The sequence below is a fragment of the Meleagris gallopavo genome, chromosome 22 (genome assembly GCF_905368555.1).
Source record: "Meleagris gallopavo chromosome 22, MGAL_WU_HG_1.1, whole genome shotgun sequence".
NCBI classification, from domain to species: Eukaryota; Metazoa; Chordata; class Aves; order Galliformes; family Phasianidae; genus Meleagris; species Meleagris gallopavo.
This window is the reverse complement of record NC_139425.1, coordinates 6,025,488-6,043,636: the sequence shown is the minus strand read 5'-3', so window position 1 is coordinate 6,043,636 and position 18,149 is coordinate 6,025,488. Positions and strand designations below refer to the sequence as shown.

At 36.7% G+C, this 18,149-nt stretch overlaps 1 protein-coding gene across 18 annotated transcripts in view; it reads right to left on the bottom strand.

The window, feature by feature from the left end:
• The window catches only part of NCOA3 (nuclear receptor coactivator 3), a 75,161-nt gene that overhangs the window by 48,444 nt on the left and 8,568 nt on the right, over nt 1-18,149 (bottom strand). For 8 of the 18 annotated variants that reach the window (XM_085241967.1, XM_085241964.1, XM_085241966.1 and 5 more), the window contains exons 2-3: nt 12,007-12,073; nt 6,839-6,878 (exon numbers count right to left, since the gene is read on the bottom strand). The exons of 2 other annotated variants lie outside the window; for them this stretch is intronic. The gene's annotated coding sequence lies outside the window, so the exon portion shown is untranslated. The remainder of the gene's footprint in view (nt 1-6,838; nt 6,879-12,006; nt 12,074-18,149) is intronic. 8 more of the 18 variants (XM_085241968.1, XM_085241965.1, XM_085241969.1 and 5 more) reach the window with 1 other exon arrangement.

Here is an 18,149-nt window from a genome sequence, read left to right as displayed (position 1 = left end):
CTAGCTGATTGAGATCATGCCCTACTACAAACCTTTTCTACACTAATTCAGAAAAGACTAGAGACCAATGAAAAATAGCTATCAAATGGCACTATTTTCATAGCTTATCTGGGCTAAAATACAGCTTTGCCAAGGGCAATTTAAGTCTTATTACATATATAAAAAGGTATTTTCCTCTCAGTAAAAACAGAAGTATATTTTTGTTATTTTAGTTTCTTTAAATACCAAGTATTTTAGAGAAATTCATTTAAATTGAGGTATCAGAAGTAAGCTCCCTTTTTATAAGATGGCCTCATTTTTAAAGAAAATGGATGCTATAAAATTTTACATCAAGTCAGCATGTTACCAAGAAGCTTTTCTGTGTGTTCTGAATTTGATTAATACAAGCCAAGGTCACTTCCTGAAAGATGCCTACCACTGCAGCTGCAAGCAAACTAGACTACTCTGAGCTTGAGAGCTGGGGGATGGGAAGATACTAGCAATTTCTAACACAGTCTCCAAAAATACACTAATTACAAAACTTGAGTAATATTTAGAACTGTTTACTAGATCTCCACATAAGCAATCAGTTAACTAAAGCCATGTATAATCATGTTTTCAAGCAAAAAGATACAAAATGATGCACTAGCATGCCTGTAATTATGAACAATTCTGAGGACTCTTTACTAAACTTTACACATAATTCCCATTAATATATTTTTTTTATATTCCATACATTTCATTATACAGCTGATGAAGCTAATAAGAGATTGCCCTTGAATTAACAGCATGTCTCAATCCTACTGAGACTCTGAGGCTCCACCCAGTTCACAGTGTATTATTCTGACTCCATTTAGGAAAAGCACATTTGAGAAAAGCATGCAAGCTTTTCCTGTAAGTCAGCAGCATGTGCTTATTTCTAGTTTCTGAGGACTATACCTGCTGTTCACAAACTCAATTAGAAATTAGCTGTGTTCACCTATAATGTTAAAGATATTTAAGAAGTTATTTTAAAACTATGCCACAATTGCATTATGCACAAAGCCAAACAGATGTAATTTCTTCAACTTCCAGATACAAAGCAAACAGGTCATGAAAATAAGACCTGTACCAAACAAAAGAGTGCGCTATCTTCGCTTTTTGTGCACAAATACGTTTTTATAATCTCTGTTAGCAAACAGAGGGTGAGGGAAAGAAAGGATTGCTGGTAAACGTTTAAAATCACACACCAACAGACATTCTCCACAAGGGCATTTAGGAAATGGGCCCACCGACCCGTTATGAACACGCACAACTTAACATATTTCATGTTTAAAACAGTCTTGATATACTCAGCATTGCAACTGAAGTTTCATACTAGGCTAAAATAAGGAGGATCTGCTGAATGGAAGCTAATTTCAACAAACTGATGTAGTAGAAAGAATGGAACATTGTTGGTTTTGGGTAGGCATCTTTGCCTGAAATAGACAAATATACTGAAGCATATCATTATCTATGCAGACACTGTGGTTAAGGATGCCTAACATTTTCCATCACAGAAGCCTGTTCTAATTCTTTAACAACCATCTCTCACACACACCCCTCAAAATTACTTTTAGTGAAAGACTTGTATAAAGTTGATTCAGAAGTTTTAAAAGAGAGGATAATTACACTGAAGAAAACGTAACTTTCTATTCAGTCTGAGAAGTTAAAGGTTTTAGAAGAGAAACTGATCAAATCTCAAAACAAGCTAAACTTCACCTTGCTGCTTTGATGTTCCATCTGCACAGATGGTAAGAGCCTTCAAGCCTCTGCACATGCTCAGTTTTGTTTAAAGTCACTTGCCAAGATCCTCAAGTATTTTATCCAGGCAAGCAAGCTTTGTCGCTGCACAGCTCCTCCATGCTGACAGGATAGAACATGCTTTATCATCATATAATGAAGACCAAGAGCAGCTTGCCTATAAGCCTGCCAGATATGCAGCAGCTGAAGTACCTGGCAGCACAGCAGCCAGTGAACTGGGACATTTTTTCAGGTTAATTTGCCCCACCCATATGCAGCACCCACAGAATAGGAGGCAGCAGTCAGTTCAAGGGCTTAGCAATGGCTGCGGCCCCATTCCTGTTCCCAGCTGAGACAGGAGACGGGTCTGACACAGCACAACTACAGCATTACTTTCCTTCCCCTCTAATGGCTAGCTGATGTAGAAAGCACACAATCCAGTGGCCAAAGTGGTGTTAACAGCTCTGTGGAATTCCATATGACAACCTTGTTGGCAAACAGAGCAGAAATCTCATAATGGCAAACTCTAGTATATTTTCTATGCACTTTTTAAAGGCACACAAAAAGTTCAGCTGAAAACGTTAAGTTTGAGGTAATTCAGAAGACTTAAAATACTACCATCAACTCCAACTCTCAACTCTTCTTCCTTCAACCATACATAATTCAACATGCTGCTGTGCAGCTGCCTGTTAAGACTCTATGGCACTGTTACTTATCAATTCAGAGACATTTTTCTTGCTATTTTATTTGCTTATGCTTCATATAATCTCCAAGGCACATTACTACTTCTACAATCACGTTTGCTTTCCCATAGTGACTGGTTATGGTCTCTCATAATGGAGAGCTTCTGTCAAGGACCTGCATCCTAACTTTGCCTTTGCCCAACTTGAGTAGATAGGGAATTTCAATTCCATTCAAAGTATTCCTTTTCCTATGAGGAGTAAACAAGACAGATCTATGCAAGTCTTGGTTATCACAGATCATAGCTTGCAATTAAGACTGCTCATTCACAGCAGATTTTAAAATGGCATTTAATCACTGATTTAACTTCTGGAAATATTTACACCAGCCAACAGGGGGGTAGCAACACGAGTTGGAAAGAAATACAGTCTATAAATCACACTGACTTGCCTTAGGCACATTTTGCTACTCAGCAGATGCAGAACTTATGGACATTTATTCATGCATTTGCATGGGAACTAAGCTACAGAATCAACGTCAGTTAATGTATTATTTAACACTGTAAAACAACTCAATTTAGTCAAAGCTTTGGATATATTCTCATTTTCAAATGTGAAGTACCAAGTTTGTTTAAAACCAAACAAGAACAACACAAGTCTGTGGATGAGAAATCCACAACCAAACAAGAAAAAAAAAAAAAAACATTTAATTCCAGAAGTATTTGGCTGCTGTGGGCAAAGGCCAGGAGGGAAGAGCCATCCATGAGAGGTTTTCAGGTTACGTATGCATGGACTCACACAAACTGGCTACAATGGGAGTGAAACGCCTGATGTGTTAGAGTGCTTCTGAGGATAAAAAGAAGAGCCACACATCACATTCCCCTTGCTTTTAATATTTGATTGTTACTGTCTAATCTCATAACGTTGTTCATGATTTTTCTTTTTGTTATAACTGAAATTTGAAGAGGTGCTACAAGATTAGAGAATGAAAACAAAGGAAGTTACGGAACAGATGAAATCAAAACAGTTTAGTTTTCCATGCACAGCATCAGTGCTTATATGTTATTTTTGCTTTTCTGTTAAGAGTGAGAAGTAGAACTACTTAATGCAAAAGTGACATTTCTGAAACAATTTGACCTTGAAACATGGAGGCATTTCTAGCTCAGTGCTGTAATTAACATCCCTGACTAAATTTGAGTGTCCTCAGACACAGTACATTTGGTATGGTAGCAAGAGGCCTTCATTCAGTTCAAAGTTAGCGCATAGCATTCAGAATTTGAAGCGACAGTTATGTGTCCATGGTGTAACAAATCTGGCCGTTCCATTAAAAACACCCTTTCCTCTGCTTGTTTTCAGTATCTTACAATACTTTCATTTTCATTTAGATCAAAGCTTAGTAGAGTACCTTCAACTGTACCATAAATTAAGAACATAACAGAATCATTCTCAAGTTAGAATAATTTATTTCTCCACTGCACAGCCAAGTCATCTTACTGTATTTCAGATATCACCCATCATCCATATACCAACAACTGTAACACAAAAGCATCTGCTAAAACTTACTGCAAAACAGGAAAACTTTGTTTTACGTATCATTGCTAGACTAAAATGTTACACTTCAGGGATTATTTAAGAATTGAGCTGAAATGTGTCAGCATCTTTCTTCAGAACTGTACAAAATGGAAAATTGCAATCGATAAGATGCTACAGACTCACCTCTGAGTCCTACAAAAGAAGGACAAGATGCAACAAGGTAAGTACCCATCTTCAAAGAGCTTAAAATTCTCAAAACAGCCTTGGCATCGTTAGAAAGTTTGGGATTGATGCTAGCACTGTCTCTACAATTATCAGTAAAGCATTATCATCAGAGAATTATATACTGCAGCCCAGTGAGAAACAGATACCACTATAATGGGTTACTAGGACAAAGAGCTTTACAATTAATCTCTCTTTGCTTTAATTCCAAGGATTGTTACCACATTCTTTTTGCTATTGCTTTAATCACAGGATGTTTTTAGTAATCTTCTCAATCTTTAGATTTTGTCTAAATCCATTAACATTCCCATCACACAAAGGATGTATCCCTAACAACTTCTACTCTATTTATGAACAACTCCATTGGGTAAAAAGATCCTGATTCTATTTTTCCCCCATATTCTACCAAAAATATTTAACTTTAAGAAGATATTTTAAAATAAATCTCTCATTACCCTCTCAAGAATTCCTACAATATTTTTGCTATAGTTTCTTACCAATCAAAAAAAAAAATCAGCTACATTCCTTATTGTTTACACAAATGGCACTTTTCAAACACTGATGTTTACCTGCAGCATTCTCCAAAATGACACTTCATCATTAGCACAGAAATTCCAAGTAATTTTAGGAAGATCCGCAGCCATTTTGGAAGTTAATACAAGAGGTCAGTGACTGCCAAAAAACGGAAGAACAGATCACATCCTTCCCCCTTAAGTGCCAAAAACATTTGCAATGCTTTGTTACAGATCCACTTGCTTCCTTCTTTGTAGATAAATGGCTAAATAGTTGTGTAGTTTCACAGCATTAGGAAGCAATCTTATGTATTTTTTATAGTGCACTAGAAGAAACACCAGGACAGAGCTGTTTCTTAAATACACTGCATCTTTAGTTCCCACACCAGACCATCGCAATCATATTTTACATTCAATAAAACCCTGACACCTTGCTTGAGCATCTGTCTGCTAATAGGACATCCAAGATGTATCCACCATAATTTAAACATATGTTCTCTTCTAGCAAATTTTCAGGTGTTTTGCAGACAATCCAAAGCTTAATTTGATGCTAAGCTTTAAAACCAGTATTCTGACACACCCACATACAGGGAGGTTTTTATTAGTGTCTAAGCATATCAACAGCTAAGCGATTAGCATCAGTCATACATTTGTGTCATAAAACTGGAATACATCACCCATCAAGTGCAGTTGATAACGTTTTCTTGTCACTAAACACTACACTGACTGCATTTCTATTACAGTACAGCATGCTGACATGCAGCTCAAAAGAAAGGAATCGTTTATGTACGGAGTCAGAATTTCGTATTCCCAGGCCTCATTCAAAAAAAATAGATTTTAACAGAAAAGCCACTATTACTACCTCTAGGCATGTTATAGCTTTAATATTTTCTATTTAAAGACAGTTAAATTTTTTGGCCTACATAAACATACATTAAAAAAATTCAAAAATCTACCAAACCTTACCAACACTTTGGCTTCCACCACATTCTGACACAGGTGAAGGCTGTAACTGACAGCATGCATACAATAACAGGATAAACAGAGTATAGCATGGAGGGAACTGAAGAACATACAAAACTTAAATCTGATGTCAGTAATTCTGTCTGAATATAAATACGATACTTTAGGCTTTTTTACTGTAGGTAGATTTGTCAGATAACATGCTTATACGTGTGTCCATCCAGCCAAGAGCAAAAGTTATCTACCCTTTATTTCCACCATATACTATTTACCTCAGTGTGGCATTTGTCTGTAAATCATTACTTAAGAACATTTTAACAAGTGCAGCTACCTGAAACAGAGCAGTTTTCTCTGCTTAGAAGAGAACATTCTCCAAAACATTTCCCTTTTACTGTCTCTTTTCATTTTCTTCATTTTGCTTTGACTTTCCCTTACTCTAACCAAGTCAAGGTCACTGAATATTATATTATCACCCTGTTGAACTGCAGAGAGAAGAGGCTGAACTTATTATAAGATACTACTATGAAGCAGGCGCTTCCTTTTCAAGGAGCAAAATTTCACTGAATAGCATATCAACACATGCTATCAGTTTCACTAATCAACAGCAACAAGTACAAACTTAACATTCTAATCTCCTGGAGTACTGAAGGCTAAATGGGTTAACACTCAAACCTATGACCAAGAAACCAAAACCACACCCTGATGATACACAACATAGCTCTCTGGGCTCAAACAGTTTGAGCTACAAATTTCATTTCATCACCATTGTTTCAGAACAACTGTTCTGAGAAAAGAATATACATCATTGCCTATTTAAGAAGAAATTAAGAACTAAAAGCAAATATATACACAGAAGGATGCTAGCACTTCATCCCACTACAACATTCTTTAAAATGCAACAACATTCTTTCATGGCCCAGATATCCCCACAAAGCACGCTAGCCTTAGCTACTACTGAACACATCCACAAAGTCATACCACGCATTTCCTCAAGTTTAGTTCAGAGGATGTGTAAGAGAGCACACTATACAGATTGCTAATAAAAAAAACAAAAACTGTAAGTCTTATTTTTCTAAGAGAATTGTAATTATCTTCCCTCCTCCAAATTTCCTAAACATCAGTGTTTTCTCTTGGTCACTTCTCACAGATCAAAGTAGCCCAGAGAATCAAGTCAAACACAAGACTTACCTAGCAGTCTTCTCTCTCCAACAGAAGCTGGTAGGAATGCCTAAAAAGAACAAGGTAAGCATATCACTGTTTGTGCATACTCTCAAACTTCCCCAGTTTAGGAATTTCCTGGTTCTGAAGGATTGAGTTTCCCCAGGAGCTGGATTTCTCCTTTATGAGCAAATGAATTTCTTTTTGAACCCATGAGAATCAATACAATATTCAGTGGCAGCAAGTTCTGCAGTTAAGCTCTACACTAACTGAAAATTCCTTTCTTTTATTTTCAACTTTGCCACCAGATAATGAAGAGGAAAAAAATGAAATGACTGAAGAGCAAAACACTTTTTTCTTGTTGCTCTTCCATTATACACAGGGTTATATTATGTGGGTATCTTGTAATCCTAAGCAAAAAGAAAAAGAATAAGACAGCTGAAGTGCTGATGAATCACTTTTAATTCAGAAATTGTTCCATACAGTTGATCTTAATCTTTGTAGTTCCAAGTCCACTATGCTTTTTTTAATACGGCAAATCTTTATGCAATAGGCTTTGCAAAATTGTTTCAGAGCAGCATATCTATACATTAATTAATTGGCAGTTAAATCAGTAAATGAATTTGTACAATGCAAAATAAAGACCCATGCAAAACCAAGCTCAAACACAGTAACAACTTTAAGACCCTACTAACACCTTACAGTGAAATATCTGATCTACCACACTACTTTTATCCAATGCACAAGTAAACAAAACATATTGTTTTAGACTTTCATAAAGACATTTCAGTTGTCGTCTTCAACAATGTACTCTGCCTTTAAAAAATCAATTCTTAATACAACTTAGAAATCCCATGTCCAAGCTTGAACTTGACATCAAATTTATAAAGAAGCATTTAGATAAAGTATTCAGAATGTAAATAAAGCAATGGCAGAGGCTTAATTTCATAATACACTGTTTATTTCAATACTTTCAATCATTGAGAAACCAACAATACACAATTCACAGTACAATCCTTGTAAAAGCTGGAAAAGATATTAAAGTTCACGTCAAGTTCAATGTGCTCTATTTTTAACTTTAGTCAAGTCCTTGCTCATTAGCAGTAACTTAATAAATAAGTTGCTATAGCAAGTCAGCTTCCTAGTTGCAGCTAGGAATTTATGTGCTTACAAAACACATTTTTTTAGCTGAACAAATAAAACAGTTAGTTAGACCCAGAGAACTAAATCTCCCACTGCCACAGTATATCAAATAAAAGGTTATTAATCGCTTAACGAAGCAGTACTTAATTGCTTGATATTTTTCATAATCGCTGAGTGCTTAAGTTTCATTACAAAACTTTAAAACGACAACAAAAGAACTCTGTAGCTCACAGAGAAAGGTAGCCTTACATTCACTTAGTTTGACAGTAATGGAACAATCCCGTTTAGTGTAATTTTGTAACAGTGACCTTTCGCACACTGCTGTGTAGGACTTGCTGTAGGACTTGCTGTAGGTACCTTTTAAAAGCCAACTCGGCCAATCTCATGATTGATTTATTAGGAAAAAATAAAGTTTTCATAATAATGATCTGAAAGGAAGGCAATATCTTTGAGAACATTTTAAGACACATCTGCATTTCAAATATACTAAGAAATAGGGAAGAAGTATGAGGATCTGCTCACCTTTAAAAGGCAACAAACTGTTTTGTGCACTCCTGCACATGGAAGTATCTGATCCACACCATGTATAACCTTGTCTGGAGGCCAGAACTCATTCAAGAGTTGACATGCAAGGCAAGAAAACGCTGGATCTCAAAGAACACTAACAAAACCCAGCATCTTTTTAGTGCTAAGAGAAAACTGAAGTGCTCAAAAAGAGGTGCCAAACTCAGACCTGACTTGTAACAATGACAATAAAAACAAACCAAATTTGGCAAGTGGTTGCAACACTAAGAACCTGTTTCTCAGCTACTGTTTTCTGAGTCAGACCTAGCACCACATTTAGGATCATTTTCCAGCACCATCTCTACAAGCTAAAAATGATTTCTGGAATTACCTCTATATCCATTTCTACATTCATGTCTAAAATCATCACATAGAATCAACATGCTCCTAGGACTCTGTGGGCAGACTTCCAGGATTCTTTCTAGATACACGCCAATAACCACATCTATAAGTTTTTCTAGAACAGCCTCTGAACTCCCTCACGGGACCAATTCCCACACCCTGAGCCCAGTGACATCAATTCCAGGAGCAGTGCCAGGAATGCCCCCAGGAACTCCTGCTTCAGCCACGTCTGGAAGGTACACTGGGACCAATTCTAGATTCATTCCTAAAGTTGAATGCAGAAGCACATTTAGAGTCAAAGCCAGACTCAGGCTGAGTGGTGGTGAAAACTTGCAATGTGCTCGCTTCAGTCCTTAATCACTTCCATGACAGTGTACTTGCAGTGCTGCCTATGTTTTGCTTTAGCTAGTTCTGTAAATCAGTTTTCTTTTTTTCCCCTACAGATGTGCTATAGAGGATGCCTGACCTAAAATTCTGGTTTATGAAATACCTGTTTTTCCTAGAGACACAGTGAGCACTAGTAGAAATCACTGCACATTAATACACTTATGCCAGATACAGAAGGCTTTCAGACTAATAGCAATTGCTGACCTCCTGTACGTTTAGTAAGCAGTAATTTTTCTCTGAGGGGGTTCAACAAACTTCTGCTCTGGAGCAGTAAACACTAATATTGAACTTCACGTTTCTAGCAGGGCAGCAATAACTTCATAGACAGAGCAACTGAAAAGTGTGGCAGTTAACTTTTGCATGGAGCAACTTTAGTTACATCTGGAAGTGAGGGAGCAAGAAGAGAATATACAAATTATCCCAAATGGAAGAAAAAGAAAATATCTTAATTCCAAACAAGAAAAAATACAGCTTCTAAAGGCATTTAAACACTTGTGTATTCTTTGCTTTATTTGACGCTTGATCTGTGTTTTGGCCTTCTATTTCTCTAGCCCTTCAGCAGGTAGAGATGCATTCTATGACTGAAAGCATTCACCATATGGACTCTCATACTGGGTGGCATTCTAGCAGACTTTTCAGTGAGTTTCTCTTACAGTCAGAATAAGAAAAAGCCTGCTAGGTTGGAGACAAATTGATTAGGAAAAAAAGGAAGGGAGTCATTTTTACCATTTTTTCCTATTACAAAGTATTTTTGCTAAGCCCAATTGGTGAATAGTCTTATAAGAGCTGAATGTGTTACATTATATTCTATACAATTTATGTAACGAGTCTTAATACAAATTCTTTCACCTATGAAATACTAGATAAGACTAACTGTTGTGGCTAGAATTCTATTAAGAATTTAAGTAATTACCTATATCTATTCCAGGGCCCCCTCAGGTTCTCAAATACAATGCTGAGATGTACGAGGACCTCCTGTGCACACATACAGAGAAAAGCCAAAGAAGTTTGTGGAATCTCTGCTCTAGAGGTGAATGAATATACTAGAATTGCACTAACACACGAAACAAGTTAGAACAAACCATTTTTCAGTTGTGTTCATTCTTTTGGTACTCGTCTATGGAGGGATGGTTTACTTTTTCTATTTGGTTTCCTATCTATACCTTTGTTTCAGGTGACTTTGCCAGGATCTCCACAGGGCTTTCAGTTACATATATTATTCCGTTGACAACGCTATAAAGCCAGAGTAACTACAGAAGAGAAGTACTCCATTTCATCCACAGTAATAAAATGGCAGTGAGTTTGGTTTTTTTGGTTTGTAGTGTTTTGGGGTTTTTGTTTGTTTGAGTGAGTTTCTTTTTAAAAACAAAAGAAAACGAACAATATATTGGAGTCTGTTCTAAATGAATCAGTTTTCGTATGCAATGCTAGAGAAATACCTCACTTTATTTGGTGAGGAAGAAAAGCCTGGAAGATTTGCAAGTTTTTTATTATTTAAGAAAAAAAGTCTAGACTGAATTGGAACTATTAAATTGCAAAGATCCATAACGAGTAACTTTCAGAGGAATGAGTATGACTATAGGAAAGCATCCAAGGTTTTGTTTAAAGTATTAATTTAGAAAGCTGAAACAGCTTTGCAACTGCAAAGAAAAGTTTTCAGTGGCTGAAGCAATTAGCATAGCTAAACTTGAGTCTATTTTGCCTAATGCAAGTACATACACTTGAACAAAACATTGCCACTATCTGCCATCTTAGCTCATCTAATCTTGTTCAATGATAAGAACTACTTGCATTCTCAAAAAAATCTCTAACAGCTGCAGAGGCTGCTTCTCTGATGAACTCCTGGAGAGTTGTTAAACAGGAGCAATATACTGTAACAAACCATGAAGAAAAAACAGAGGAGTAAAGTTGACTCACAGCTCTAACCCATCACTTTCAGGAAACACACTAAGTGAAATACAAATTTGACTTTCTCTTCCTAAGCACATTAAGATATGCATTCTATTATGGTCTCTTATACTGAAATTTGCCTGAATACATCTAAGGCACCTTTGGAGTTACCTTCTACAAGCCAAGACGTTGCATTCAGCAATATTCTAGTTCAAAGATCTGGACAGATTTACCCTGGAACTCTGCACAGGCTAACAAAGCAGAGCAACAAGAGACACATGCTGTGGTGGCTCAGTTACAGGACTGCACTGAGAGCTGTGGGGTGACAAGCCTGAAGCTCACAAAGTCCTGGTAATTAGTAATGCAAACACCAGCCCCAATCTCACAGTAAATACTTCTCTACGTATAATTTCTCAGTTGTCAGCAGGGACTGCTTATTTTGTAGTCAAGGAACTAAGTGCTTATATATGCCACTACTTTGTATCATGTAGAAATGACTTTTCTATCACATTCTGGAAGCTCCTACTACATGGCACAGGTGAAAACATTTCTTCCTGTTACCTCACATTATAATGATACACTAGTATTTTCATGATATAATATGTTAAAATTGCATGCTTTGGAGAAGATGCAGAACAGTTAAGAAAATACCTTTTACAGACCAACTTTAATAGTAGAGATTTCTTAAAACTCTTTTACCAATAATTTGTACATAACCCACATTCTATCCACCCCCTACTGGAATTTAGGCTTGTTTTACTGAAGGTAGACAGCAACTGTTTGGACTACTGTTATCTTCAGCTCTTATACTTTTATTCCCTCCTTATATGTATGCATACCCTGCTAACCACGAAATGGAAGTATCAGCTCACCTGGCTTTCCTGAGTAGCACCAGCAGTACTCCAAGGGCACTGAATCTAATGGCTTTGTTTTCATGGACTAAAGTAGTAGCACGGCAGCAAATGGTGCAAGAAGAAAGAAGAAATCCAAGTTCAGTTCAAATCGAAAAAGGACAGGGAAGAAAACACAAAGAAAAAAACAATACTGTTACATTTACTCATCAGGTAACCATCCAAAGACAAGGAAACAGAATTTTTTCATTCAAATGAAATGTTAGCTTAGTCAATTCAATTTTTTTTTTTTTTTATGTCTTGTATGATGTCTTGTAACTTCAGACACAGGATCAAGTTCACAATCAACTCCTCCTTATTTCTGAATTGCTCTGCATTAGACTGAAAATACCTCTAGGGTATTTGAAATTCTTAAATTGTATCGAGCAGGACTTAGATGCAAGAATGAATCTGAATGTCCTGTAGCAGAAGCCCTTAAACATAAGCAGCTCTGAATTCTCAACTCAGCATAAGAGTTTTCATCACTTCACCTACATTTCCACCAGTGTAGGCAGTTGTTTTGGCACAAGCTTCATGGTTGGTCACCAACTTCCATCCACATTTTTCAGTTTCTATCAATTCCGTGTTATTTTCTACTGTATTTGTTTTGCATTCAAGTAAGACAATTTTTACATGTAATTGATGTCAATAGCCTACATTTCAACTACACTCTGCTTATTCTTCGAGTCTCAAAATATCTGATAGATTAAAACACAGAATAAAGAGAAACTCAAACCCAAAATAAAACACTGCTTTGCATCACCGCTGCTGCTTTTGCAAAGCACTGATCATTTCCTGAATTACACTTGGTGTAGATGTTTTACTTAAGCAGCTAGCACTCCAGGCTACAACTGCTGAGTGACCTTGAGACAGCTCATAGAGGTAGTTGCCATGGTAACACCACCAAAGCCTCCATCCTCAGCTGACACCAGGCAGGCACATCCATCCTGCACTGCACTCTCAAAATTGAAGGAGGAAGTTAGACTTTTTAATCTTAAGAATTTTTTCAAAAAGATAAAACCAAACTGTGCTGTGGTAGACACTGTATACTCCATATGAATGCAATTAACTGGGGCTACACAAGTCCACACAGTGCAAGAGTTGAAGCACGCTAACATAACACACCACTGAAAGTTGGTTCTACTCTGTGTTAATCCAAAGAACAGTCCTGAGTTTGGCAAATGAGTGAAGAAAGTCTGCAATACCACAACTTGTTAATTTTTTTCTATATTCTCTAATACAAATAAATTTTATGAAGCCTTGCTGTAACCAACTTGGAACAAAAAGGGAGTGAAATGGATGTTTTGCACACTTGGAACAGTGTTGCCCAAACGAGTTTTTCCCCACCTCCTCATGGAGTTCTGGCAGAGCCAGGTGATGTCTCGGATGTAAATAAATACGAAACAGACAGAACTGAAGAGCACTAGTTAACGGAAATAGTCAGTAGAATCACTCCCGTTTAAAGATGACTAATTAACATTAATGATTAATGAGCATATTTAAGTAGTTAGTTACAGAAATCTAGCAGTCAGACATAAAAGTTTACTTTAAAACTAAGCTGCGCTTGCAAGACCCATCTTTTCCTCTAAACTCCAACAAAAGGGGCCAATCAGATAAGTTTCATAGATTGCTGAGATAGAATCCAAGAGATTCTAGCCTAAGCAAAACATTCCTGTATTCTAAATAGAAACAAGGGTTAGGAGTGTTCTGCCTCAGAGAAAGTCAGCAACTTCATGGGTTTGCACTTACCATAAATGAAAACATTTGTGCAGTCTCTGTACCAGTGGAATCGCTACCAGTGAGGACATACACTTTAAAATAGGCTTTTGAACACTGATCTCAAGAGACTGGTTCATAGTTGATTCAGTCAAGCATCTGCCCTGAAACCTGGATGAGCTCCTCTATCCCTAAACTGCAACCTAAAGGAATTAAGCTACAGACCCTGCTAAACTTCCTTAACTCTCTAGATCTTTGCTCAGGTGAAAGAGAAGGACAAAGGTGAAAAAAGATCTCCACAAAGACTGCAATACTATATATACTCTACAAGAGACAATACTTTATTAAAGAACACAACTTACAAAGTGTTAGTACAGTAAAAGGATTTTTTTTTTTTAAAGATAGCTTGAAAGAAAGTAGCAAGAATTTGAAAAAAAAAAAAGTAATGTTTTCCACTGTAATTTCAGTGGAGGAAGAATACAAAATTTCATCCATCTCCATTCAAATGACACACTTTACTAATTATGAAATTCATGATGTATCTTGTATTTAGGCAAATTTGCATGGGAAATTCAAAAGAAACATCTTCTATACTGTATACACTATTGTAGGGCCTGTAAGTTTAAGAAAGTCTGAATAGAGAATGCTTTGGAAGCACAGAAAGTGAGAAATTACAAGCTGTCTCTGAGCACGCTCCTTTGCTGAAAAGCTTACCTAAAACATACCTAAATCTAATTCACAGCCACTCAGTAAGACTTTCCATACTTATCTGTCCAGTCAGTACTCTACTCAAACTCGCACAGATCTCATTTTATTACCTAAAAAAATGATGAGTTATCACACAATTAGTATTAAACATCTTTTTTTTTTTTTTTGTCCTGTTCAAAACAAGCTATTTAAAAAGAAAGTTGTGGAAAGAATAAAAGCACACTGTCCCCTGCCATAAGAGCTGCATACCATTTAATTTTGAACTACCTAAAAATATCTGCATCTCCCTTTCACATATTCTCTCACTTTCAGAGATCTCAACACTTTTAGAATTTGTATCTTCAGGTATTGTGTGTTTTGTGGTGTGTTTGTTTTGGTTTGTTTGTTTTTTACATAGGCAGTGAAATCCAGAAGTCACATGCCCAATTGAAACTTTTCATATAGCTTGGATTTCATGCATCTTCCAGTGCTACAGACAAAAAGGTACAAGCTCACACTACAGCATCTGTCAGCATATGCACTAACAGGAGCTCCCTTCTATCTGGCCATGTATTTCTAAGAAATTGCATCACGGTGTTTTGGTTTGCTGAACTCAATACCTGAGGTTTCTAATCACTGAAATTTGAGCAGCACTGCCCACTGTGGTAAGAACAGCAGACAGTGCAATCACCCGAGAGAGTGGAATTAAGATACAAGAGGTTTGGTTTTACTCTGAAGTTACATGAGCAGTAGTTTTTAGCTCTCTGGAATGAAGTAGCATCTGTTATGTATATGCAAATATAGCTCAAAGAAAGTACAAAAGAGAGGACTTCAATATTACTCTGTCCCTGCACAACTTAATTACTGTATCAGGAAGTATCACACATTGTACTACTGCTTTATTGCTGCAGTATCACATAAACTAAAGAAAATACAGCAAAAGCTAGAGAACCATATATTCCACCCTCAAAGGAGCTGATAAAAGTTAACATGCAACTAAAAAAGAAAAAAAAAATATGGATAGAACACAGGAAGAAAGTTCCCAGACAATATTAATACAACATTCCACAATGTCCTAAACCCAAAGGAACACCAGCTATTTCGGTGACAGGTAACAACAAAAAGGCCTCAGCTAAATTTCTTTCGGTGGCCTGCAAACACCGCTACCCTGGCTCAGACAAGTATTATTTGAGATTGATCATCTTATGAATTCCCGTTAATGTGTCACCAAGATGGCTATATTCTAAAAATGGACCTGTTCCTGTCAGTGTGCGTACAAGCACAGACAGATTCATTCAGAAAAGGGCTCATATGAACACTGAGTATATATCTATTTAACAATAGCTTCTTAGCATAAACATATTTCTAACAGCCTTCAGCTTTGCATGTAGTTATTTACTGTGACCTAGCTGCACAGGTTAACTTTGGAAGCAACCTAAACCTAGACATGAAAATCACTCCTGGTATAAAGTAAGATATATCCATACACAAAACTTGTTCTGTACTGTCTTGTTGACCTTCTTTTCCACTTTGTTTCCATCTCCATAAAACAAATTTTCAGACTTAAAGCACAATTTTAATTTTATAGAAGTGAAAGCTGCATCTGAAGCGACAGTTCAACAAGAGATTACGTTCTGATGCTGCAGTTCATTTAGAAACAAGCATCACCAACTATGAGATATTTATAGTTCTTAGACTTCTACATTGAGGTTAAAGACAAGAAATCCTTACCACCTACAAAGAATCAGTCAACTTCAACAGCATGGGAGAAACAAACAAGAGAAAGCTTTTCACAACAAATAGTAACATAATATATTCTAATCCTACTGACCTGTTAAACCTTTCAACACTAGGCTCTACAAGATGGAGATATTCATTTTCTGAATCTCTACAGAAGTGATCTGATAGATTAGTTCTACCTCAAAAGAGCATTATAGCAGTACTTACCCTTTCAGTAGATCAATAATTCAGTAATATCTATACACACTACACTGGCAACAAATCCATATCAAGTGTTTGCAAGTTTCTCAACATCATCTTCCAGAACAGCACTGAATATATCTACTGAATGCCTCCTGACTTGAATGAAATTGATTTTCCAATGCTGATACAACAGATCAAAAACTGTCAGTAATAATGTGTAATTATTAAAACTACCAACTCCTCCTGGTAGAAGTTCCTAGACAGACCAATGGTGTTGAACTTCTACTTTCACGTATCACTTGAATCTCTCCTTTCTATAACACAGTTTCAGGAATAGCATTTTACAGGACCTCCATTTGGTTTTAACTTTACTAGACTGTGGCTACTGCTGTCTCACCCCCTCTATTCCCTTGCACTAGAAATGATATCTGTGAACTGGGGGGTAAACAGAAAGCCACAAAGTAGCTGGGTGGGTTTTGTTGAGGTCAGGGGCTTGGGGGCATTTTTCTTTTCCCTCTTTTTTTTTTTTTTTTTTAAACTTCCTTAGGAGGGACAGTACCAGCAATCTTCAGAAATCTGACTCAATGGAATCAGTTTGCTGACTACAATAGCACCAGTCTTAGAGCAAGAGGACAGGTACAAGAAAGGAGTCACAATAGCCCTGACTTGGCCTGAGGTACTGTGGAAGCGCAGTGCACAGCGTCAGGAAGACAGCATTGCACAGGAATGCATTTAAAGGCTTCTGGTTTTATATTTTCAATTAATATTGGAAAGAAGTCAGTTTGTTGCAATGTTACTTGCTTTTTTCACAATACACCATCTTAGCTCTCACTCCACTATTTAAGCACACACACGAAAAAAAAAAAGACATAAGGGATTCTTTACGCTCTAACACAAAAGAACACAAGTCAACAATGTATATCTGTTGAGACAGAAAGACAAGGCACATTCAACATACGGAGTTGTCCAGTTCTTGCAGAAAGGTCAGGAAGCCTTTTTGTAAACAAGAATTTAACTGAGAAGAGCTTCAAGGTAGAAAAAAAGGACTGAAATTGTAAAGCCCTTTAGTTTCACTTCCACCAATGCATATGAAGCTACAGTAATTTTATAAATAGCCAGTAAACAGGTTTAAAAGTTGGCTGTTTTAAAGAAGAATGTGATTAGAGCAGGATATTTTTCATAGCCTCTTGGTTCCTTCAGTAGATCAAAGATAATGACAACTAAGATCTCTAGTAACAGGCAGTCCTTATTCAAATTAAAACTGGAAGCAAGAAACACCTGGCAGTGATCAGCTAGTAATAGAAACAGTTACACTGTAAAACAAGAAATTGAAGGCAAGATTAACATAATCAATCACTGGCATCCAGCACATGTTTGGGTTACACACATCCTTACACATCAGAATTTATTTATTTTTAAATGAAAATGCATTTGCAGGGAGCATTCACTCAAGTAGTAGCCTGAAGTTTCAGTCAGAATGAAACTCCTAACTGAAATTCCAGCAACATAAGCATGCCTGCATGTTATTAAAGGAAATAGTGGAAAATTTCACAGGCTGACATCCAAAATGTCTGCGGTTCCTGTTCATATTTCTCTCTACTTGCAAAGCAGCTATTAGACAAGAGTTTTGTGTGTGCATGTGTGTGTGTATGCTCGTCCTGGAAATTTCCACAGCTTTAAAAGACCTTTAAAAAGCTTTCTTAAACATACAGCTAAAACAATGCTAAGATTTCTGCCTAGAAGGAAGCCTTAAAATAAGTACAAGTTTAATTGACATAAAGCACTGCTAACACTGGAAA